The 27,155-nt window shown below is 39.6% G+C and overlaps 1 protein-coding gene across 3 annotated transcripts in view; it reads right to left on the minus strand.

Moving 5' to 3' along the window:
* The window catches only part of LOC149179588 (uncharacterized), a 128,965-nt gene that overhangs the window by 43,569 nt on the left and 58,241 nt on the right, over positions 1 to 27,155 (minus strand). The window lies entirely within an intron of this gene.

A 27,155-nucleotide genomic window follows, 5' to 3' on the forward strand; every position in this document is an offset into this window, starting at 1 on the left:
TATAAGACAATTCGTCAAGGTCGGCCAGCAACCAAATAAACCCCACATGTGCTCAACGTTTTAGTATAAATAGAGGTGGCCTTCAAGTCATTTCAACACACTTGGGATCTCTTCCTCTCTCTCCTTGTCTTTGGGTTTTAGTAGGAGGAGAGATCCTAAGGAATAACGTTGCCCTGATCCAGAGGGCAGAAAGTCCGAACTGCCGGAAAAGTCGGAACCGCCCGAAAAGTCGAAACTGCCAGAAAAGCCGGAACTGCTGGAAAAGCCAGAAATACCGGAAAAGCCGGAAATGCCAGAAAAGCCGGAAAATTCAGAACTGCCGGAACTGCCGGAAAAGCCAGAAACGCTGGAACTGCTGGAAAAGCCGGAACTGCCAGAAAATCCGGAACTACCGGAAAAGCCGAAAAAGTCGGAACTGCCGGAAAAGCCGGAACTGCCGGAAAAGCCGGGACTGCCAGAACTGTCGGGAACAACCGGAACTGTCGTGAACAGCCGGAACTGCCGAGAATTGCCAAAACAGCCGGAGCATCTGTCTCCGAAGGAGAGCAGCATGCAAGGGACAGCTAACTAACATTGGGACAATTGTATGGTACTTAGCAGCAAATACACCAAGCATGCAATGTTACAGCTAGCATGCAAGGGACAACTAGCATGCAACAACAAGCATGCTAGGGACAACAAGCAAGCAAGGTGCAGCCAACACATAGGTCAGGATGGCAACATGGTGCAGCAATGGCACATAATGCAGTACAGTGATGGGTACAGTCATGATTAATGAAGCGTGATGAGATGCAGCATAGTGATGATGGGTGCAGCATGGTGCAGCGCGGTGAGGTGCAGCATGATGACAAAATGCAGCACAACGATAGGTGAAGGAGTCACCTTGGAGAATTAGTTGAAGCAACATGTCTTCAACTGATCTCATGTATCATCTTCTTAGAGATGATCTATGCTCTTATCTAGATAAGTCAAAGTGTTGACTTCTGTTGTAAACGTACTATCTCTCTCTCTCTCTCTGCTGAACTATTGAAGAACATATAAGAAGAATTGATCAACAGTTTCCCCACATTGGGGTTTGTCCCTGGCTAGCGCCACATCTTGTGTCCTCTTGTCTTGGCTTGTCTTCTGCGATTTATGTTTATGTTCTATCTGCAGTTTACTTTAATGCTGATGTGATTGTTAATCTGGAAAAGATATGGAGCTAACTGTGAAAATTGAAATAAATTGCTCTAAGCATTGAACATACCTAAAATTAACAATGTTCTTCGTATTTTTTTTAAATATCATGGTCACGTACTCAATAATGTAGGTCGGATCCCCCAAAAGACACGATTGTTCAGTAACAGTGCAAATACGTATAAATAAAACCCTGCATCCCTCATTTGAGTGATTAAACTCGACAAAAACAAGACAAAAGTAGAGACAATTCAGATCTGATGAGAGAAGGAGCAAAGTAGGACAAAGTCTAGCGTTGAGAAAATCTTATATGGTTTCTTGATATTTTCCTATGGCTTGAGATTATCAAAGCTTTGTGAAGAAATTAGAATTATGTGATAACCTCAGTCTTGAAAAGATTTGAGTTCTGTAGACAGCCTGTGGGAGAAACTTGAATTCTATGACAACCTCAGTCTTGAAGAAATTTGAGTTTTGTAGACAGTCTGTGGGAGAAACTCAAAGTTTATGACAGAGATTGCACTTGTGACAGAAATTCGAGTTCTGTTTGGGTGTTCAGGGTTGTTATTCTTCTGTGGGTTTATGGCTTTGAACAGATTTTTTGGTCCTCCACTGATGATAGTTCTGGTCTTGTTATAGCTCATAAACTTGGCATTTTCACCAAAGAACTTGGTTGTGTTACCCAGAGAAGGAGTGCAGAAATAAGGAGGAACGAGAGGGCAACACTCTTTGACTTTGAATATCTTGAAGCAAACTTGTTGAGCAGATCTGAAACCTTGTTAACGCAGCCTGGATGATTCATTATTGAAGCCTATTGAAGACACGTTTTGGAGCAGGAAATCTTGAAGAACCTTGTGTAGATCTATTGAGGACATCCTTTGGACTAGCCCTTGAAGACAACCTTGGAGTAGACTCATTGAAAAGCTTTTGTGTTGACTTGAGGACTTGTGTAGCAGACCTTGGAGCACCATTGAAGCCATCCCTTGGAGCAGCATTGTTGAAGCTCTGATGAAGTAGTTTTGAAGAAGACTGTTTGTGCATACATGAAGAGTCTTGGAGACACATACTAAGCTTGTTGGAGTCGACCTTGATGAACTAGCCCCTAAAGTATTTTGGAGACTATTTGAGGCATTTGCTGAAGCAAATCTTGGAGTTATTTTCAAGACTTGTTGAAGAAGATATTGGAAGTCCTGAAGCAACACTAAAACCATCGTGAAGAATTGAAGTAGAGGGTTGGAGCCCAAGAGGATTGGAGTCCTCACACAAGGTTGGAGCCTTGTGGAAAACCAGGTCAGAGTCTGAATTGGTGAGAGGATTGGAGTCCTCAAGTAGACCAAGCTGGATCTTGGTATAGTATAGGTTGGAGTTTGGTTTGACTTAAGATTGGAGTCTTCGTCTAGGGTTGGAGTCCTGAAGGAATTAAAGTATTATTGTACAAATTGGAACTTGGATTGTTGTAAAAGAGGATTGGAGTCCTCGTCATTCTCATGAATAAAATTATTATTTTGTTGTACATCTTGTGTTTTGTTTTTTCTAAGTGATCTTAACTTGTACAAAATAACAATTATAAAAGATATATTGATTTAGCCCCCCTCTCAGTATTTCCAACAATTGGAATCAGAGCCAATACCTCCAATCTCAGCCTAACAGCTGGAAGGTAGATCCTAAGAACACAAATGGCAAAATCAAGGAAGAAAACCTCCAAACCCTCTGAAGTTGTCTCCTCCTCACTGAAGAAATCAGAAGACAATCAGATGTGCAATGTCCCCATGCTCAATGAAACAAATTTTGAGATATGGATGAGAAGAATGGAGACCTTTTTTATGACCCTAGGATGTGAAGTATGGGGAGCAATTGTTACCGAAAACACAGATTCAAGAGAATCTGATACAAAAGCAATGAGTACCATTCTAAGTAGCTTACCAGATCCTATAAAAGTCAAAATGGAGAAATGCTCATCAGCAAAAGAGCTTTGGGAGAATCTTCAAGATTTTCACTCAAAAGGACTTTTACTCATAACCTTAGATCTAGAAGATGGTGGCCAAGAGCACAAAGAGAATAAAGAACCAAGGAAGACAGCTGAAAACAAAATTGAAGACACCAAGAGAAAGGAAAATCTAGAAGATGAAGAACATAAGACCTCAAAGGAAATCTTGTAGCTGCCCTTGAAGAAATAGTGAAACTCAAAGAGGAAAATAGAGAACTAAAGAAGCAGATACAAGAAGTTGAAGATAAGAACCCAAATCTCACAATGGAAGAATTTTTCCTCCTAAAAGGACAAGTTGATGAAGCCGAAAAAGAAGGAAAAAACAGGGCCAGACAACTATAGGAAAAGGATGAAGAGATTAACAAACTTGAAACAGATGTCATCTCCCTTAAAGTCCAAGTGAAGCAACGCGAATAAAAGAAGTAATGGAGAATCAACTGACAAAGAAAGAGGAAGATTGTGAGAAGTTAAAAGAAGAAATTGTTTCCCTAAGAAAAGAGGTTGATCAGCTGAACAACTTAAAGAGCTCCCAAGTCTTGGACAACATCTTAAGTTGTCAAAGATCACCACATGACAAATATGGTCTTGGATATGCAGGTTAGTCTTCTAGCAAAAGTGATGCAAACCCTAAAGCATCAAAGAACAAGAATGTGGAGAAGCTTGAAAGTTGTGCTAATACCTCCAGCTCCAGCAGAAGCAAGGAAAGGAGTCAAAATAGCATTGGAAAAACCATACTCCAAGAAGATATGTTGATGCTGTCAAAAATGCAAGTAGCAAATGAATATCATCAAGGAACCTCAAGGCAGAACAACTTCAGAAGTGCACCAAGACAATCCTCATCTTCCAGGTATCAAACCATATTTTTGGTCATTGTTACTCTTGTGCAAATTTTGGGCACATGGCAAAAGATTGCAGAGCATATGACAGAGACATTTATAAGGGTCCCTATCAGTTCCCCAGAAGTAAAATTGCAGGAAGATACTCCGATGTGTCCATCAAAAGAAATTATGCTCCCTCATTCAAGTGAATATCATCAAGGAATCTCAAGGCAGAACAACTTCAGAAGTGCACCAAGACAATCCTCATCTTCCAGGTATCAAACGATATTTTTGGTCATTGTTACTCTTGTGCAAATTTTGGGCACATGGCAAAAGATTGCAGAGCATATGACAGATACATTTATAAGGGTCCCTATCAGTTCCCCAGAAGTAAAATTGCAGGAAGATACTCCGATGTGTCCATCAAAAGAAATTATGCTCCCTCATTCAAGTTCAGAACTGAATGCTTCAAATGCCATAATGTTGGGCATATAGCTCAAGATTGCAGCTTCAAGTGGGTTCCTAGACAATCCAAAGAGTTACCAACCAGGCATGGAGAAAGAGTTGGAGAAGAAAACAACAAAGCCCAAGGTAGAAGAATATGATTTAGTTTTGTGTGGTCAGCCATCTTCAAGACCTAGTACTTCACAAGTTTGAAATAGAATTCCCTTCAATCCTGGAAGCGTTGGTACAGCTCGGAGACCCTCTACAATGGCTCAGCAAATGGAGATAACAGCAGCAACATAAGGGTATTCTGCAGGATCAATTATAGTGCTGCAAGGGAAAATGAGCTGTAGCTGCCTACTGTCATATAAATTGTTATATATTGTCTTATATATGCTGCTGCTATAGTTATGGATTATTGAAATAGGTTGGATCTGCCTGTCTCAAGATGTTCCCCAGAAGAAAATGAAACCACAGAATGGAAGTTCGCTAGTCGAGTGATACATACCATTTGGAGAAGGTGCTCAGGTCTACACCATGTTTACACCATTTTGATGATTCAAGATAAAGGGAAGCTTGCGAATGGGTTGTGTTATCCATCATTGTGTCTGGACATATGTTATCCACTAGCTTGTATATGATCAGGACAAGGTGGAAGCATTCTGGTCACTAATATGCGTCTCTGAAGAAGACCTGACAGAAGGAAGAGAGAAGATCCAGCAACTCTAAATGCCAGATGAACTTAACACACTTGTAGTTGACCTTGTCAGAGCACTTGCACATGTTCGATGCTGTGCTATAATTGTTGAGAGAGAAGCAGAATCTGCCATCAAAGAGATGATATTTGAGCCTGGCAGCAACCCATGGTACTGACCGTCTAGTAAGATATCACTGCCAGGAGCTAGCCCTTGGAAGAAAATTTCTGATCCAAGAGCAGTAGTAAATTAGTCTAATCGTTATGAAAGAAAACTACCCTCAAGGTCTGGAAATAAAAAACTGGGAATATCTTGAGGATGGAAGGAAGTCTCGGAATATTGTTGTTGAAATTCAGCAGATTTCTGGTGCCAAAGTTAGCCTTCTTCAAGGTGGACCAGGATCATCTGAAGGGGTGGTTGAAATTTCAGGCATTCCAGAGCAAATAAATGCAGTCCAGTGCTTGATCTCGGCCTCTTTGCCCAATGGCAAGCCTCTAGTATGTTAATATCCTCATGAACAGATTTTCTGATGAAGTGCAAGAATGTTTGGAACAGTTTTCCATATGGGTGCTGGCTTCATTTCTGTGGACATGGTGATCTCATTTTGAGATGAAATCGAATAGTTAATTAAAACGTGTTTTGAGGTATATGTGCATGTGGGGGGTGCTAATTGTCCTCTTAGATACTTGGGTGGGATTGACCCCCTTGGAAACTGTATTCATGAGATATCATATTAAAATCCTACACATCCATCATTGGAGGAAGCCTTGAGTGTTTGCTTGCACACTTTGTGAAGGAAACAATCTTTTGAGGAGCCCTTTGGAGGTCAAGTTTTTGCACATTGAGAGCTGTTTGAAGTGACTGTCAACTGTTTAGTGACATCAACACTCACGTTAAAGCCCATAGGCCCACATTGGAGGATATTTGATGTTCAGATCTGTTTGATGAGTGAAAGGGCCGAACCTTTGGTCTAGCTTGGAAAATTGATAACATCACTGGTTGTGGGCAGAGGACGCTGTGTGGGCAGAAGATGCTGAAATAAAGAAGCATAGTACAGCAGAAAACAACCTCATGAGCACACACAAAACTTTGGTACAGTAATTACCTCTAGATGCAAGAGTGTTGGCATTGGTTTCAAAGTTCATGTCCACAAATTGACAATGGAACAGCGCATATACTTTGATGAAATTGAACGGCTTGTTGCTGAATGGTTTGAGGCCACGGTTGTAAATCCTGCAAATCTAGGCAACTCCAGCAAGAAGCAAGAGCCTTATAAGGATATTCTTCTGGAAATTGAGGAGAGATTGAAGGGTGGCCTTTTGACTTCTGAGAAAATAGAATTTGACTTAAAAGACCTTGCCAACCAGAAGAATATTGAACCTGCTGTTTTACCATTGACCTTGCAGATAAGAAAGGGGAGCAACATGATGATAGAGAAAGAAGCATGATGACAGAAATAGCAGCACAATTATAGGGGGAGCTGTCCTTGATGAAGACAGGGGGAGCACTCGATGGGAAAACACTGTTAAGAAAAGCACCCCATTTTCCATTGATGTCAAAGGAGGAGAGAAGGAAAAGGAGTCTCATCGTTAGTAAGAATTATCCCTGTATGTTGCCATCAATGACAAAGGGGGAGATTGCTGGATAAGGTTGTCATCGATGTCACTAGCATTGTTGAAGCAAACCCTAGGTGTATGGATGAAGAATATATATGGTGATGAAACCCTAGGTACATGGAGGATGCCCTAAAGCATATGCCATGGTCAGAGTTGAAGGGGATACCTACAAACATGGTTACTCAACCATACAAAAAAAGGAGCCTCATTGTCAACCATAAGATTGCTTGCAGTGCCATTGTGTAACTCTAATTCACATTGTATGTACTGCCCACTATTTGGATATCAGGAGTCTTGTGGATTTAGCTTGTCACTGTATTGTAGACATATTAAAATGATTTGAAAGTCCCAATGAAATTCGTCAAACACTCAACAGTGTTCCGTGGATACTAAACGTTTGGTAGATGCAAATACTAAAAAGAGCTACGACCATTTCATGATGTTATCTTCGCTCTCTATAATTCATGTTCTTCGTATTGTTCTTAGATATCATGGCCACGTACTCAATATTGTAGGTCGGCTCCCAAATGGTTATGTCAGCTCCCCCAAAAGACATGATTGTTCAATAAAGGTGCAAATAAGTATGAATAAAACCCCACATCCCTCATTTGAGAGATTGAACTCGGCGAAGACAAGACAGAAGCAAAGACATAATTCAGATCTGAGGTGAGAAGGCGCAAAGAAGGATGAATTCTAGTGTTGGGAAAATCTTATATGGTTTCTTAGTATTTTTCTGTGGTTTGAGATTATTCGAGCTCCATGGAGAAACTCGAATTCTGTGACAACCAGTGTCTTGAAAAAATCCGAGTTATGTAGACAGCCTGTGGGAGAAACTTGAATTCTGTGACAAACTTAGTCTTAAAGAAATCCAAGTTCTGTAGACAGCCTGTGGGCGAAACTTGAATTCTGTGACAAACTCAGTCTTAAGAAATCCAAGTTCTGTAGACAGCCTGTGGGAGAAACTCAAAGTCTGTGACAGAGATTGCACTTGTGACAGAAAGTCAAGTTCTGTTTTGGTCTTCAAGGTTGTTATTCTTCTGTGGGTTTATGGCTTTTTGAACAGATTTTTGGTCCTCCATTTATGATAGTTCTAATGTTGTTGTAGCTCATAAACTTGGCATTTTCACCAAAGAACTCAGCTGTGTTACCCAGAGAAGGAGTGCAGAAATAAGGAGGAACAAGAGGGCAAGACTCTTTGAGCAGATCTGAAACCTTGTTAAAGTATCCTGGATGATTCATTATTGAAGCCTATTGAAGACATCTTTTGGAGCAAGAAATCTTGAAGCTTGTGCAGATCTATTGAGGACATCCTTTGGACCAGCCCTTGAAGACAACCTTGGAGCAGCCTCATTGAAAAGCCTTTGTGTTGACTTCAGGACAATGCTGCATGAAGTGTGGACGAAACAGAGACGTTTTTTGGAAGCAGGGACGCGGAAGCGTCATTTTCCAGAAATCTAGGAAGCAAAGCGTCTCGGAAGCGTCTGCTATATATATATATATATTTGCATTTATATTCAAAACAAACATCCCAAATACCAAATTAATTTTTACATAAATCAAGATAGATATGGCAACCATGATTCCATTGTAGTATGTACATCAATGATTAATTATTCGATCATCAACCATCTATATTCTAGCAATTACAAACATATATCAAATTTTTAAGCATATTATAAAACATAAAACATAGAGCATATTATGATTTATCTAGCAAGTGAGCAACTGTCAACATTTGTCATGTCCAAAATTCAAATAATTATGTTTACAAAATAGGTCACTTGGTCACCACCAAGACAAAAAGGTTCAAATTCACAAACCTACAAATCTAATGATTAATCTATGACAAAAGTAGTAAATTGTGAATATATTTACTAATCTCTCCTCCTTCCACCACGAAGAGAACGTGGCGGTGGGCCTCCACGTGATGGCAATGAAGAAGATGGGACCTGTGGAAGTTGTGGCACTGAAACTGATGAAGACGAACCCCCTGATGTTGGTGTTGAACCATCGAACCTGGGAACCAAGGGACCAGATGGGGGTGGCATCTCAACTCAATTATCATCATCCTAGAATCGCTCAAAAAATTCATACCAAAAAAAACCACTAGTTAACAAAAAAAATTAAAAACTGGAATTAGAGAAATGCTTTATAAGCAAAATTCATACCACAATGCACATACCTGGATAAGAGCATCCTCTAATTGCTCTAATCGCAACAATCCATCCTCCAAATTGGGCTCCTCTGAATTCCTGTCCCAAATCTTAAAGTCTTTATTAGTCTTTGCATCATCACAGTAATGGGACAACAATCGCAAGTTGTAATGAACATATACCAATCTCTCTGCTCGATCTAAACTCAAACTGTTCCTTTTAACATTGTGGATGAAAGAATAAGAGCTCGAACACCTCTCTGCAGAAGAAGTGTTTACCACCTATGATAGCACCCGCAATGCCAAAGTCTGTAAAAGTGGAGTAGCACCTCCATGCATGTTCCACCACTCAAGAGAAGAAAAAGTCTCTCGATCTCTAATTGCATGCATGCTCCCAAATGGACCAGTGCTAAGGGTATAGTTTCTCAACTATCTCCATACCATGGCAACCTCCTCCTCATCAAGGACTAATTTACTCAATGTAATCATATATTTTTTGTGAACTTCTTGACCTTGGTGTGGTTTTCTTCTGCTCCCCCCCCAGGTGCTGGTGTTGAAATCCATGATGGATGATAGTATTTAGGTGTCAAAACATATGCTAATGCATGCAATGGAACATTTAGCATTTCCCATCGGTTTTCCACCTTTGCACGAATATAATTGTACAAGGTGATATCTCTAGGCTCAACAATGTCTTTAATCTACCCTAACATGCTATCCATTTGCTCATACACCTCCCCAATTATTGGTCAATCTGAATCTCCAAACTTGATCATGTAATAAATTGGTTTGGTGAATTACAAAACATATTTAACCTGTGACCAAAAGTACATGTCAAGAATAGTGTCCTTGGCACTAGGTTGCACGAAACGGGAAACGGGTACGAGTTTCCGAAATGGGAAGCGATACGAAACGCGACCTCCCCAAATTTTGGAAACGGGGAAACGCGAATATATATATATATATATTAAGACATTTAAGAAATATGTGCAATCATAAAGCATATATGATACATTCTAATTTATTACATTATGATAAAATTGTCAATTGTCAATGCATAAACTATAAGTCTCTAAATTTACATCACATTTACTCATGAATGATCACATAATGAAAATAGAAATATCCAAAATCAGCCACAACAAATTTCTAATTTCTTGTCTCGTGCTTGATTGGGAGTCTCCTCCTACATAGTCGAACGACCTTAGTGCTCTTGATTAAATACAAGTTTCATACCCTAGTACCCTACATGCTCTTCACTATTTGGAATCTCCCTTGCATAGAGGGCTTGGTTCTCTTGATTAGATACAAGTTCCGTACCGTAGTACATGATAAAATCCAATGGAAACATTGCAATCCCCCCAATCTTGAAATCCTGAAAAACAGATAAGTCTGCTGGATTTTGAGTGAGATCTAAAATTCTACTTTCTCCATATGAAATCCAATGAGGGCGAAACCACTCTCAAACATCCTGAGTCATTTCATGGTAATGTTAAAAATTTAAGTAAAAGGATATCCTTTTACTTTAAGAATTTAACATTACCATGAACTGCATATGCCTCAAACTTCCTGATGAACTGCATATCAACACTAGGGCAAAAGTTCACTTTTATAACTTTAGACAAGCATCTAGAAGCAACTAGAAGTCACTAGGATAACCTAAAAATAAATTAGAAAACAAATTAAAAAAAACACAAGTAAAAAGCTGAAACGTGAGTCATACGGCCCTGAAACGCGTTTCAGGCCGTACTGGCCACGTTTCAGTTTCGTGAAACGTGGCAGTACGGCCTAAAACGCATTTCAGGGCCGTACCACAAGCGTTTCGTACCTGTTTCCGTACGGAAACACCCCCTTGCCCTACGTTTCCTGCAACATAGCCTTGGCTACATTAGCATCATCTCTATCAGTGTTAATTTCCTCCCATGATTCAGCACACACCATATTAGTTAAAGCTTGTCTCACCTTCACTAGCCACCTAAAGGTGAGGTAATAACTGGCAAATCTTGTTTTTGCAAGTTTAAGCAACTGCAACTTGGAGTAAGTGCCATAGAAGTAGTTTACCCTTGTATGCCTTATGATGAATTTAATGAGTTGCTTCCCTCTCCTGTAAAGCTCATTAATCCACCCACATTCTTTATGCTTCACAATATCATGCATCAAAAAGTTCAATGGTGAACCACGCACTCAGACCAAAAGATGTGTGGATGAGTACGCTCAATAAATTTTCTTGCTGCCTTACAATTTGTTGCATTATCTGTGATCACTTGAACCACATTATTCGGACCAACATCTCTGATTGATTGCAATAGGAGATCTGCAATGTTTTGGGAAGATGCATTGATGGAGGAGGAGTCATGACATGTAATAAATACTGCACCACTAGCAGAAACACCAAGAACATTTATCAAATGTTGGTTTCTAATATTTGTCCACCCATCTGATACAATGGATACCCCACAATCTACCCACTCATTTGTAAAACGTGTCAAAGCTCTTTGAACCTTTGCTTTTTCTCTTTCTAATAACACTGTTCTAGCTTTCTCATAGTTGGGGGACTTATATCCTTTTGGGGCTTCATTGATGGCCTTTACCATTTCATGCCAATAGGGAGAGCAAAGCACATTGAATGGTACACCGCAAGCACAAAGAAATCAGACTATCTTTCCATCCACATCATCCCTCCCAGCAACATTCAGGAAATCCCCTATTGTTCTTTTACCTCCAGAGCTTGCAGAAGTACCATGAGGAGATGAGCTACCAAATCTAGAGGTTGCACTTGATTCAAAATGAGTTTTTTGTTTCTTGCTTTTTTGTTGTGAAACCTCCTCTATTTGGATGTATTTTCTTCTTTGTTCAGCTGAAATGTTTGGGCAAATTTGTATCCCCACAGCACCCTTTTTTCATCACTGTCCATCACCCCACAAAGATGCCTCCTCAAATGGGTATATGAACCACTAAATGGCTTTCCTCCATGACAACCATGAGGGCACAAAAATTTGTAGCTTCCACTACCCTTTCCCCCTTCAAGTTTGGTCACATAGTTCCACAAGGGTGTTCATGCAACTTTCCCCTCTAGTGTTTCAGTGTTCCCTTCAGGTTCAACTTCATCCCCTTCTTCTTCAAACCCTTCCTCCTCATCATACATTGGGTCACTCATATTGGGACCACTATCCTCTTGTTCTTCTTCCCTTCTATTCCTACTCCCCTTGCCATCATTAAAACCAAAAGTGGAATGATACATAGAAGCCAAAAGAATACCATCTTGGAATATGGATATAGGTGGTGGATAACCTGCAATTCAATTAGCAAGTAGAAAGAATGGGAAAGAGTAGGAGAGGGAGGAGAAAAATACAAAAAACAATGTCAAAAAAATGAGGGAGTTTGGGGTTTGCACTTACCTCTTTAACTCTTGTAGATGGAAGTCCTCCAAGCTCCTCCTCCAAGCTCTTCCTCCTTCTCCTGCTCCTCCTCCTTCACTCCTCCAAGCTCTCCTCTCTTTCTCCTCTCTTCTCCTCTTTTCTCTTCTCCTCTCTTCTCCAAGCTCTCATAAAATAAAAGTGAGAAAATGAGAGATGAAAGGATCTTAAATCCCTTCACTTCTCACCCTAACCCAAGGTGGACCCACCCCCAACCAAGGAAAACAAAAACAAAAAAAGCGAAAAAAAAAAATTAAAAAGTCGCCTTTTTTTGGCCCGCGCAGCGGAAACGGCCGCTCACCTGGCAAAGCAATCGCGCTCCGTACAGATCCGACCCGGATGCACCGCAAATCATACAATCGATCCGCCGTACGAAACGCGTTTCGGAAAAACTGAAACGCGGATCGGTTGTACAATTCCAAATTCGAAGGCAGCGTATTTATAAGCTCGATCTGCGTTTCAGAGGGAAGATCACCCACGGATCCATACAAATCACGGATCGAGCTTTTGATCCGGGGGGGAACGTTCCCTGCAACACTGCTTGAGGACTTGTGTAGCAGAACTTGAAGCACCATTGAAGCCATCCCTTGGAGCAGCTTTGTTAAAGCTTTAATGAAGTAGTTTTGAAGAAGATTGTTTGTGCAGAGATGAAGAGTCTTGGAGACACATACTGAGCTTATTAGAGTTGACCTTGATGAACTAGCCCCTGAAGTATTTTGGAGACTATTTGAGGCATTTGCTAAAGCATATCTTGGAGTTATTTTCAAGACTTGTTGAAGAAGATATTGGAAGTCTTGAAGCAGCACTAAAACCGTCGTGAAGAATTGAAGCAGAGGTTTGGAGCCCTAGAGGATTGGAGTCCTCACACAAGGTTGGAGCCTTGTGGAAAACCAAGTTGGAGCTTGAATTGGTGAGAGGATTGGAGTCCTTAAGTAGACCAAGTTAGAGCTTGGTGTAGTACAGGTTGGAGCCTGGTTTGATTGAAGATTGGAGTCTTCGTCTAGGGTTGGAGCCCTGAAGGAATTATAAAGTGTTATTGTACAAATTGGAACTTGGATTGTTGTAAAAGAGAATTGGAGTCCTCATCATTCTCATTAATAAAATTATTATTTTGTTGTACATCTTGTGTTTTGTTTCAACTTTTTTCTAAGTGATCTGAACCGGTACAAAATAACAATTGTAAAAGAAATATTGATTCACCCCCACTCTTAGTATTTCCAACATGAGATACCTTCACATAGCTAAAATTCTTCCATAAGTCAATCGTCCTGAAGATGTTTTCAAGGGGCATGTGATGGGTAAACATCACCAAGAATCCTTTCCAAAGGAAAACTCAAGGCATACCTCTAAGCCCTTGAATTAGTTCACGGTGATATTTGTGGTCCCATGGCCATTTCTTTTCTTAGGAGAGCCAAGTAATTTATCACTTTTATTAATGATTATTCTCAGTTTCTATGGGTCTACACCATTAAATCCCTAAACTCCTAAGCAAAATTAAGTGATTGAGCATAAGAATACAGTAACCATGGAAATGGCTTGTTTTATGCTTCATTCTCAAACTATAACATTGTCTTTTTGGAAGAAATCGTTGTTTGTGCAAGTCCCATCATCAATCCCACACCTACACATGGGGTCACTATTATGACTCCTTATGAGCAGTTGCATGAGCAGAAACCCTCTATCTCACACAGTATCTTTGGATCAGGTGCATGAGTCCACCTACCTCAACAAATGCGAGATATATCACTTGTCCATTATACTCCTCGCAAGACTCTAGTTGTCTACAAAGACCTTTTAGGAGTGTCATCTTTATGAGTCCACCTCTCATCAAGTCATTGAACATAATAATGTTATCTTTAATGAGCCTTTTCTCATGGTTCGTCGAGATCTCTTCCATCACTTCTCGCCATTAATGGTTCTTAGAGTGGAACATGAGTCTTCACTTAATCAGCTGTTCATGATTCCCTACGAGATGTAGTCGACCTTTCCACATATCCATCTGATGTTGGTTCACCTATATGTACTTTTCTAAGACTCTCCATGCCTGATGGGATGTTGATATCTTGAGTTCTAATTGAGCATGTAAACATTAAACTAGTTTAGGAACATGTAGGGTGCCTTGCATGTGTTTAAGAGTGGTCAAGGAGGGCCTAGTTGTTGTGTATGTCCACTCAATGAATTGTGCTCCACCGCCTCTCATATCTTATAAAGAAATTCATTGCTTTTTCCACTTTTGCATGTGTATTAGCTAGGAGCTACTTCTAGGAGGAATTGATTACTATTCTTAATAATAATAAACCTTCTCCTCAATAGCATAAGGATGGTTGTTGGAAATCACTGGATTTGTCTCTAAATCAGCATGCAAACTTGAGGATAAGAATTGATTTTGATTTGATTGTATGACAAGACAATCGCAAGAGGGCCTACCCATGCAAGAAAAAAAAAATCCAGTTATCTTGTGCAATTTTTTAGACAGTTTCATGCTGGTTTTAATAGAATAAAATGCATCCTTTAGGGGCTACTTTAATGGCTGAACATGTGGAGACTTCTCATGCTTAACTTACTAAGAGTTCAGTTTTGGAGCTGAGTCGTGGGCATGTTATCTCTCAAATTGTTTATAGAGGAAAAGCCCTAACCTCACACAAGGAGAAAGCGTAAGGATACAGATAAGCAAACCACCCTTTGTCACCTCGATGGTCTTGCCTCTCATTACTAGGCCTTGGAAGGATCTTAAACCTAAGTTATTGCTAAGGAAATTGTACTAAGAAGACTATTGGCCTGGCTTCTGAAAGAGGAGGTAACAGCTCTCTTACCCCCACAGGATAATAGAGACAAGGGGATCACAATACGTTGTGAGGCTCGTTGTCCTACAACAAAAAATGTGTTAATGCCTTGCAACCAACAATAGAAAATGAATAATATAACCACAATCAAAGAAACACTATAGGATCAAGGTTATTAGTGACATAACCAATGTGAATGGTGAACATCAAGCCATGTATATCCAAATCATCAAACAATGATATTATGTCAAAGATGAACAATCAACTCTATCAAATTTAATCCCACCAATTATTCTCTACGAAGTTTACACATTTGTCACCCTCACCAAATCAAGTTCAAACTTCAAACTGCCAAGTGAGTAAGATAAGAGAGATTTCTTCACACATTTTTGTGCTCCACAATTATTCCAAGTGTCATTAATGATGCCTAAACGACGTGAAATAGTGTGCAATTAAATGGTGTTCAAAGGGATGTTGTAATGTGGATTGCTATTGTGCCTCATAGTATTTCTCATTCGATGGTGCAACAAATATCCATCAGAATCAAGCAATAAATCTATACTAAACTGGGTTGGATTACATGATGTTTTTGCTCATGAAATGTAATGACTCGTCTTGAATTATCGGGGGGCATAGAAATATTAGCATGCATTTGAGGTATGCATATGATAGCTACATATGCATGCATCGCATGCACTGCACTAGTATACATACTAACTAATTAAAAAAATGTGTTCAAGTATAGGGTGATGAATTAATTTTTGAAGTACTAAGTAAATAACTAATTCACCAGAATATAATGATTATATTAGGGTATTTGAAATATATATATATATATATATATATATATATACCATCATCATAATATATATCTAATACATACAATGGACTACACAAAATAAAAGGGAATTGAAATATATATATATAATATGTGTGTGTGTGTGTGTTAATTATTATATTAACTAGAAGAAATTATATATTTTAAGAGGAAACTATATATATATATATAGGTTCAAAAGGACAAATAACATAAACCATTTAATAATTAAAACCCAAAATTCAATTACTAAATACATAAATTTATCAAAAGTATAAATTTAATAAAAGGATTAAAAATAGTGGTACAAACTACATTTAATAAAAGAAGTAGCTCATATTATTACAAAAACTCAAAGGTAGTGATGTATGAAATTAATATAAAGTATTAAGTACAAATAATAATAAAAAAACTTGATACAAAATATTGAAGTATTAATAGGATTAAAATGACACTTAAATAAAATAAATATTATACTTACCATCAATCTCATAATATATGACCACCTCTAAATTTCATAAGGAGCATCATGGACGCGAGAGTTCGCTCCACCTGTGACCGATTGAGAACCAGAAAACCATTTTTAAATTGGGATACTGAAACGGTGGAGGGGAAGGTGGTGGAAGAATCAATGTTATAAGGAAATCGAAGATGACAAAAACGGGGGGTTCTTGGCCTTTCCCGGAAGCGAAGACGGAGGAGGATATATAGAGAAGTAATAGTCAAAGCGAATCAATGGAGAGAAACTTGATAATTTGAGTAATTGTTCTTGGAGTTTTGGGCACGGGGGCCAGAAGATCTCAAATACGAAGTCTTCTAGATCTGGGAACCAGATAGGTTGATCCTAGATAGGCTGGGAGGAAACGGTCGGTTTGGTAGCAGGAGCGGGAGCAACAAGACTCTGAAATCGCCTTCAAACAGGATATTCAAGTATGTAGCTGAAATTAAATTGGTGGATTTTGGTGATTGTATGGCTAAATGTGAAATTTAGGGCATTAAATTTGAATTTAGGGCATTAAATGAAATGTTCCTGGAATATTTTCTCAAAGTGTGACCAAATTTCATCGAATAGACAACAAATAATATGGAATGACTCCAACTTATTCAAAGCAACATAAATAACTTGTATCATGGTCAAGATTAAAAATATATTTTTGTCAACAAGTTTGCAATATACCATAATTTAGGCTGATCAAACATTAATCATCGCCAACTGCTAATCACATGGAACAAGTATAATGATTTTCACACATAAGATAAACTTAGAAATAACAAATCCAAATTTGACTAAATTGCTATGTGGAAAATGCAATTATGGAAACGTTAAAGGATAATATGACTTTAGAAATTGAACCAGATCCCATGATATTCAAGTTATTCTTTGTTTTCTTATGCTATAGATTAGGTCAGATATGACAACAAGGAATGAGTCCACTTTAACAATAATACGAAAGCTAAAGATAGGAAGCTTGTCACGTGAATATGCACTAGAATACCAACGTTCCCAACATTGTTATATATTGAACAAAAAAAAAAGAATTAAGAAAGGAGTTATGACATGAGATATCAACACCTATTTAGCGAGTTGTGTTAATCCAAAGCAATATGTGGGTAGAGACTTCTCAACATACATTTGGCAATGAGATGAACCGAAAAGCTCGAGGATCGAGATGTGAGGTTACGACAATAGCAGATAATTAGGTTTTTGTGACCTAGGCACAAATCAAAACATGCCTCGAAACAATGATGGTTCAGAGATTTAGGATTAACTCAATTATCATTACGCTGCATTGATTCACATTCAAAAACATTTATGAGCACACTCATACCCAAACAGTGACATGTGAAGAAATCTTCAGCTATAAATAATGAGGGATTAGCAAAGGTCAAATCTAGGATCAAGACCCAAGGTGCTACCCTTGAAATACCAAGAAACACAATATACTGCTTTAAATAACTAAATTGTTGCCCTCCTTTCGCATAGGTTCATTCAGATATGGTTTCAAAGTCTTAATGAAAATCAACATATAAACATTATGTGTGATATCATACATTCACTCACTTAGTTCATGTGAACTCAAAGAAGATTTTAGGATTTTGATGAAACCTATTACATTGCAGAAGCAATGAAGCTCGTACATTTATCGCCATTTCAAAGGATCAATTCTATAACTGGAAAGAATAATACCAAAAAAAAAATGCACTGACTATGGCTCCAAGACATTGATATTCAAAAATTCAGTAAGTTGCTAGAAGTCAAACAATCTGGAATAGTTTCATAATAAGATTATACCAGATCTATCTCTGCTAATTTGGACGTATAGTACATTGAAGAAAACATTGGCATGAAAGAAATATTAAAGTTGATGAATATAGCAATGAGTAAAATATTCAGATCCAATGATCTTCATCTACAAGTGAGGAGAAATGAAACCCTATATCACAAGGCATGTAAAGAACAGATATATTTGCAGTAAAGAGTAAATTTCTTTTTGTATTTTTTTATTTTATATTTTTATTTGATTTTGGTTTTTATGCAATGATCAAAATCTATTGATCAAGGGGTTTCAAACATCTAAATCATACAGAAACAAAAGGGGGAAAGAGGATGAAGAAGTTTGAGGTTTTCTGGGTGTTTGGAGATAAGATCAATGCCTTGAGGGTTATGGGGTCGCCTTTTCTTTCCTTATGAAATGCTTCCTCGTTGATGTGATGAAGTTCTTTCCACTAGACGGTTGAGAAGGAAGCATCAATTTAAGGTCAAACAAGCTAAAGGGTCCTAAAGAGGATTAATCAATATAAGTAAAGAGTCGAAGCTAGGCATAGGTTTCTTTATGCAGTCAAGTAACAATGAGACAAAGACTAAGATGACATTCCTCTCAAATACGCTTGTTATCACTCGGATTCTCCCTAGATAAAAAGTCCCAACCTCACCAAGGGGAGAACCTAAGGATACTAATAGGGAAGCCACCCGATGTCACCTCAACGGCCTTGCCCCTCACTTCTAGGTTTGGATGTGTGGTTTTCCTAGCCTAAGAGGGGTTTCCCTATGTTTGATTTTAATTCTAAGTTTATTGTTGGGTATGAGTGTTAGTATGACTTAGATTAGATGTTGATGCTTCCTTAAAGTTGTGACATGATGACAACATGTTTAATGATTCTTCCAGCAAACTATCAACCATATATCTCAATCAAATGAAATTGCAGCACAATAAAAGATACATTCATTCAATCCCATGATTAAAGAGTAAATGCTTGTTCAAGTGATGCAAGTTAACATTATGGTTTTCTAAGCAAGAAATGGCTCATAGAATGGGTGTGCCTGTTGCAATGGCCCTCAAATATACCGAAATGAGGCCAATACGAGAGAGTAATCTTCCCAAATGTTGTTTTGAGCGCACTATAATAGTCAGGCAAGCGAATGGTTGGCTTCAAGATTTCGACCTAAGGGAACTTCCGATATGCTTAAGATACATGGAAGTGATGTATGTGTTCAGTCTGTCTAATGTAATACTACTTGAATGCATACCAACAGGGGTAAATTGGACCTCCAACGAGAGGAAGCCTTAAGCTCAATGAGTAGCCCCCTGAAGTCACGAGCTTTCCATGCGTGTATGAATCCCAAACTGTCGTTTTACTCGCCTAACAATAGGTCTTGCTGTTATTTATAGACACGGGAACCATCTCTAGCCTAGATCTCTACTAGCGAATTCTTGCTCAAAAATCCTTAATGTTAATTTGTGTTACTTGATCATAGGATTGGATTAAAGGTTCATGAATGTATCTCTTATTTTGTTGCAATTTCATTTGATTAAGATGTATGGTTGATGTGCTCAGGAAGATTTATTAATCCGCACTAACAATTAATCAAACAATAAATATTGCATTAAGTAATTCAAATGAATCATCATCATATCATAAATCTAAGAGAGAATCAAAATATAGTCCCAATCATATTCTCACTCATACTAAACGATAAACTTAGGATTAGAATCAAATGTAGCGAAACCCCCCCTTAGGCTAGGAAATCACAAACCTAAACCTAAAAGTAAGGGGCAAGAATACTGAGGTGACAATGGGTAGCTTCCCTGTTAGTCTCCATGGGTTCTCCCCTTGGTGAGGTTGGGACTTTTTCTCTAGGGAGAATCTGAGCGATAATAATGCTTATAAGCTATATCTAAAGAAATTATATGCCAAGAGAAGAAAGGAAGTTCTTACCTTTTGGGCATCTCCAACATTTACCAAACTTTTTACTACTTCAAATTCAAAAGCTATCAAATCTCCCTTATGAATTATGAAGAATTTCACAGGTGAAGGGAAGAGTAGCATATACCAACTTTCACTATTCTCCAACCAATTAGAATGGAGGCACCCTCCTCATATAGAAAGGAGCTCCTAACTCTTTACATCGAAATACAAGAAACAGTGGGTTCAAAACCATAAGCATTCAACCATTTGCCAAAACCACAAGCAATATTAAAATAAATCTCCCTTGGAATGCTTCAAAGAGGGGAATTGCTACAAATAATAACCCATTTGCCCCTTTGAAGGGCTCTACAATACAAGTCTGTGAAAATTCTATCACTGCAACAATTGATTTACTTTACCTACTTATTTTCCAATAAGTTATTTATGAAATTCCTTCAATAAACATTAAAATAAATTTTGCTGCAGATATCACACCATAATACAGAAACAAACACATGCACAAGAATCAACACATCAACACAGATATTTTGGACAACAGTCCCCGAAAAAACCCAATGTGGGAAAACCGGTGCAGCAAGGGAGGATTTTATTATTCAACAATTCTTCAGTACAATAGGGTGCCAAACTGGCTTACCCAACAGAGAGAAAAAATTCTCCAACACTTCTCCCACTCTCAAGTCAGTCTGGCTGACCTCTGCGTAGCTCCCAGACACTTTGCGTCAACCCCTGCCTCTCTGTGTCAGCATTGGGCCTCTCTGCGTCACCCACGCAGGCCCTCCAGTGACTGCGCAGTCTGCTGCTGCCTCTGCGTCTGCCTCTCCAACCTCTGTGCTGGTCTTCTGGTGTTGCTCCCGACTCTCTGTTCTGTACTTGCTGCCTCCTGCTACTCTCCAGACCACTAGTTCGAATTTCTCAGCTAACCCTGCTCCAGAAATCAAACTAACTGGTCTCCCTCAGTGTGTTCTCCAACTGACCCTCAAGCCTCTTCTTATACTTTTCTCGTTGGTCCATCAACGACCGAGATTAAATCTCTAATCAATGGCTAAGATTAGATTTGGCTTGATCCATGACTTTTGGACCCTTCTAACCTAGTTTTTATATTAATACCCATTAATATTTTATTTTTCCTAAGTTTAGACTTAGGAACTCCATTAAAAATATTAATTATTTTAATATCTTCCAAACTGGTTATAATCTGCCCAAACCATTTCTAGGTCTTGGAGATCTCATGTGCTTCAGCCTCTCCACCAATTTTCATGGCTAGAGCACATCTGATGTTACCCCAAATCAACACTCCCTCTTAGCGAGGACTGTGCTCTAGTAATACTCCTCATTGAGTATCACCCTGATCATCCAGCATTGGTCCCTGTGCTGATGCTAGGCCTCCCTACCCAACATCCTCTGCACTACTACATCCTGTACTGCTGCCCATGGTCCTGCCACTGCCATTGTTGCATTTGTACGGCAGCTCCCTCTGCATCCATGCTGTTGTTGGTCCTTTCTTCCAACACTGCATCTGCACTGCAACTCCCTCTACCACATTGCATCGTGCTACTGCTGACTGCTATCACACTACAACATCACCCCCATTTCTGCTACTGAAATGAATTCTTTGCCATCCCCATCTTTTCCCTGAAATAATCAAACTTTGTTCTTCCAAGGACCTTGGTGAGGATGTCTGCCACCCGTTCTCCTGTATGAGTGTAGCTCAACTGTACAGTTCCTCGTTGGACACAGTCTCTGACAAAGTGACACCAGATATCAATATGCTTTGACCGATCATGAAACACTAGATTCTTAGAGAGATTGATGCAACTCTGATTATCGCAGATGATCCTAGCTGCCTCCATTTTTCTTCGGAATAGATTCACAAGCAGTTTTTTGAGCCATATGGCCTCACACGAAGTTGTGCTCGCCGCCATATATTCTGCCTCACATGGGCTCAGAGCCACGGACTTCTGTTTCCTACAACACTTGGAGGTCATTCCTGATCCAATGTTGAAACAGTACCCAAAGGTACTTTTCTGATCCACTAAACTTCCTACCCAATCTGCATCAGTAAATCCACTCAATTTGATATCCTTACTCCTCGTGTACAAGAGTCCATAATCGATTGTTCCCTGTAAATCCCTGAGAACATGTTTGGCTGCTGCCCAGTGCACCCTCTTCGGTTCCACTATGACCTGACTGAGGGTGTTGACAGCATAGCAAATGTTTGGCCTGGTATTGACCAGATACATCAGGGACCCTATGAGTTGCCTGTACAAGTTGGGATCAACATCCTTGTCTTCTGATGCATCAATCTTCTTCCAATTGGTGATCATTTGAGTAGCCACGAGTCTACAGTCCTCCATCCTGAATCTCTTCAGGATTTCTATAGCATATCTCCCTTGCCCAAGGAAGATCTCTCCCTTTTGCTGCCAAACTTCCAACCCTAGGAAATAATGCATTCGTCCCAAATCCTTCATATCGAATTTTGTAGCTAGATTCTTCTTGTAGTCCCCGATGAGCCTCAATGATCCTGTCAAAAAGAGATCATCCACATACAATACTAAGATTAGCAGCTCATTCTCTACAACCAGATAGCAGAGATTTGGATCTGCATCACTCTTGACAAATCCCATCTTCTGCAAGTAGCCATCGATTCGACCATACCATGCTCTAGGTGCTTGTTTTAGCCTATACAAGGTTTTCTTCAACCTGCATACATGAGACTTATTCTCATGTGTCTCAAAGCCCTCTGGTTGTTCAATGTATACCTCCTCTTCTATCACCCCGTTCAGAAATGTCGTTTTGACATCCATCTGATGAATCTCCCACCCCATTTGTGCTACAAGAGATATCACGGTTCTAATAGATGTATACCTGGCTACCGGGGCGAAGGCCTCTTCGTAGTCAATTCCTTCCTTCTGAGCATACCCTTTAGCCACAAACCTGGCTTTATATTTCTCTACACTGTCGTCTGCAGCGTATTTGATCTTGTAGATCCATCTCGAACCTACCACTGATCTGTCTTGAGACCTTGGCACTACCTCCCAGACATCGTTCACCATTATGGAGTTGTACTCCTCTACCATCGCATCTAGCCAAACCTGATGTTGAGCTGCCTCCTAGAAACTGACAGGCTCCCCATCCTGAGCTACCAATGATTGATATCTATCTGGTTGTTTTCACTCCTTATTATTTCTTGGTGCACCAATGAAGTCCTCTGCATCTCGCAAAATTTGATGAAGTTCCCTACTAGTTCTTCCTCTGCCAACAGGTGCTTCTGTTAGTTCTTCCTCATCCTGTGAATCTTCCTGACCCGAGGAAGAATTCTTTACTTCCGTTGGTTGAAGAGGTTTAACCAACGGCTCCTCTTTTGATTGCTCCTCGGAAGGCATTTCACGAGATTTTCTGAAAGCCCTGTCCTCCATGAACTTCACATCTCGTCAAACCACTACCTTCCTGCTCCTGGAAAATAGATTTTGTATTCCTTAGCATTCTCGCTATATCCCACTAGATACCCTTTTTCCACAGTTTGATCCAGCTTTTTCCTCGAGTACGCGGCAATATGCTAAACTCCCAAATATCCTGAAATGACTGACTTCAAGTGTTTTCCCTGTGAAAACTTTCTCTAGAGTAATCTTGCCCAATGCCCGATGAGGAGTCCTGTTCTGAACATAGACTGTTGTGTTGCATGCTTCCGCCCACAGGAATTTTGGCATATCCTGATCATACATCATGGCCCTAGCTGCTTCTACAATAGTCCTGTTCTTCCTTTCTGCTACTCCATTTTGCTCTGGATTGTAAGGAGTTGTCCACTCTCTTCTGATGCCCTCCTTAGCGCAAAAATCAGTGAAGTCCTTATCGACATACTCTCCACCATTATCTAAGCACAAAACTTTTATTTTCTTCCCAGTCAGATTCTCCACCAAAGCCTTAAACTCTTTGAATCGACATAAAACTTTGTCCTTGGTTTTCAGAAAACAAATCCAAGTTGTCCTTGAGTGGTCACCAATGAAGGTAAGGAAGTACTCGGCACCACTAAGAGCTTTAGTGGACATAGGTCTGCAGATATCTGAGTGTATCAATCCTAGTACACTCTTGGCCCAGTTTTTACTTCTAGGAAATGCTGCTTTGGCATACTTTCCTAGAGCACATCCTCTGCAAACATCATCTCGTTCCGTACTAAGATCCAAAACACCTGTTACAATGCTCCTAAGAATTCTCAGAGCCCCATGGTGCAAATGTCCCATTCTTCTGTGCCATAGTTCGTTCAAATATTTGTCTCCATAACTGCCTATTAGTGCCATTGGTGATTCTAGTTGTAGTCTATACAACTTGCTACTTCTGATCCCGATCTGCACTTTCTTTTTCCAGCTCGGGTGTTTGACGTATACTTTCTCCTTGATGAAGAAGACATCATAGCCTTTGCCTTGAAGTTGCGATACGGAAAGTAAGTTCATCCCCAATCCTGGTACATGCAACACATTGGTAGCACGGAACCGCTCTCCCGATTCTGTTTGAAAAACTATGGTACCCCTACCTACTGGAGTACACTTTGCTTTGTTCCCCATGGTGATCTGAAAGTTCATCTTCTCCTCCCGATAATCTGAGAAAGATTCCTGGATTCCCGTCATATGCCAAGAGGCTCCACTGTCTATATACCATACCTCTGATGATGCAGAACTAGTCATACAAGCCACTTCTTCTTCCAACCTGGAAGGCAACATAGAGAAATCAAAATCACTTTCTCTTGTGCAATTTTCTGAAAATCTGTGCAAGTCTCTTAACGTAGATGCATCTACATCATGGTCTCGACCCATAATTGATTTTCCCTTCCTGTCTCTAATTACTTGCTCTGATACCATGTGAAAATTCTATCACTGCAACAACTGATTTACTTTGCCTACTTATTTTCCAATAAGTTATTTATGAAATTCCTTCAATAAACATTAAAATAAATTCTGATACAGATATCACACCATAATACAGAAACAAGCACATGCACAAGAATCAACACATCGACACAGATATTTTAGACAATAGTCCTCGGAAAAACCCAATGTGGGAAAACCGGTGCAACAAGGGAGGATTTTATTATTTAGCAATTCTTCAGTACAACAGGGTGCCAAACTGGCTTACCCAACAAAGACAAAATTCTCCAGCACTTCTCCCAGTCTTTAGCGTCAGCCTGGCTGACCTCTACGTAGCTCCCAGACACTCTGCATCAGCCCCTACCTCTATGCGTCAACACTGGGCCTCTCTACATCACTCACACAGGCCCTCCAGTGACTGCACAGTCTGATGCTGCCTTTGCGTCTGCCTCTCCAACCTCTGAGTTGGTCTTCTGGTGCTGCTCTTGACTCTCTGTTCCGTACTTGCTGCCTCCTGCTGCTCTCCAGACCACTAGTTCGAATTTCTCAGCTAACCCTGCTCCAGAAATCGAACTGTCTGGTCTCCCTCAGTGTGTTCTCCAACTAACCCTCAAGCCTCTTCTTATACTTTTTCCGTTGGTCCATCAAGAGCCGAGATTAAATCTCTAATCAACGGCTAAAATTATATTTGGCTTGATCCATGACTTTTGGGCCCTTCTAACCCAGTGTTTATATTAATACCCATTAACATTTTATTTTTCCGAAGTTTAGACTTAGGAACTCCATTAAAAATATTAATTATTTTAATATCTTCCAAACAGGTTAGCATCTGCCCAAACCATTTCTGAGTCTTGGAGATCTCATGTGCTTTAGCCTCTCCACCAATTTTCATGGCTAGAGCACATCTGATGCTACCCCAAATCAACAAAGTCATGGGCTAATGAATCCTTTTTTCCCCAATTAAATATGGATCTAATCATTTCACATGGTAACTGAAAGTTGGGACAATTCTCCAACCTCACAAATTCTTCATTATTTGTTGGGCTGAGTTGGGGGCTCAAATGCAACTGATGTGGCATCCAATGTAATTTCCATCTGGAATGCTCAGCAAAACCCTTCATGACTTGTTAGAAGGTGTAAACCTCTTGAGACTTCCTTACAAACACAGCCATAATAAGTTTATTAGTTTACCTAAGTACACTATAGAGGACAATCAACAACCAATCCATATGTGTCAATTCTTCGGTTAAATCCGGCTTCTTGAGAAGCTACAAAGGTATGCTAAAGTTCGGAAAATTATGGTAAGAGGTCTGGAAGTGAGTCCCTCATGACATGACCTTCAAGGTCAAATAAAGCATAGGTCATTTATAGTTTTTATATCTAGCTTTGAAGCTAGGATTATTTCAATAGCCTTCTTGAGATGGAGCTGGGAGCATTCAGTTTCCATGTTTCAGAATCATTTAATATGCCACTAATTCATTTAATTTGGTGTTCGATTCATTCAACGTGTCCTTTTCATTCAGATATACTTAGACAAGCCAAGGCCTAGGAGATAACCACATAATGAGGTGGACTCAAGCCTGATTCATGCTCTTCACCTCCTTGTCCCTTTAGATATTTTATAGACAACCATGGGAACTTTCCAATTTAATGAATCAGGCTTTCAATGTTTACATTGACCATTGAATGATGACTCTTGGGAGGCCAAGCATGAATGAGGTCAGCTCCTTTTTCATGAATGAAATAGAGGAGTAGGGCATGAGTGAAAAAGTGTTGTGTATGAGAGGGATATGGAACAATACCCTGAGAAAGCCGCCTGGTAACATAACCTAACAATGAGAGAAGACACTCTTCAATGAGAAAACCATGTCCTAGATAGTATGACAAGACAAACAAATAAACTGAGGGGACCATGAAGTGTGCTGAGTCCCTACTTCAGTAAAGGCCACTTTTACAATCACTCAAGATCATAACACCATCCAATTATACTTGAGAACTGCATTGCTTCTGCCATCTGAGAGATGGTGAAGTCATCTGATACATCATGGTTGAGCTAGCTGAGAAAACCAATTGGTGGTGCCTTCAATGTAGTTACCCTTTGGGGATAACAGGGCATATATACAAAAGCAAGACAATGAGCAGATTATTAGGGACTCATGTTCTTCATTCTTCTTCTGTAAACATTC

Source organism: Pinus tabuliformis, chromosome 3_2 (assembly GCF_031772625.1).
Source record: "Pinus tabuliformis cultivar Carrire ecotype Pingquan chromosome 3_2, CPIR1, whole genome shotgun sequence".
Taxonomy (NCBI): Eukaryota; Viridiplantae; Streptophyta; class Pinopsida; order Pinales; family Pinaceae; genus Pinus; species Pinus tabuliformis.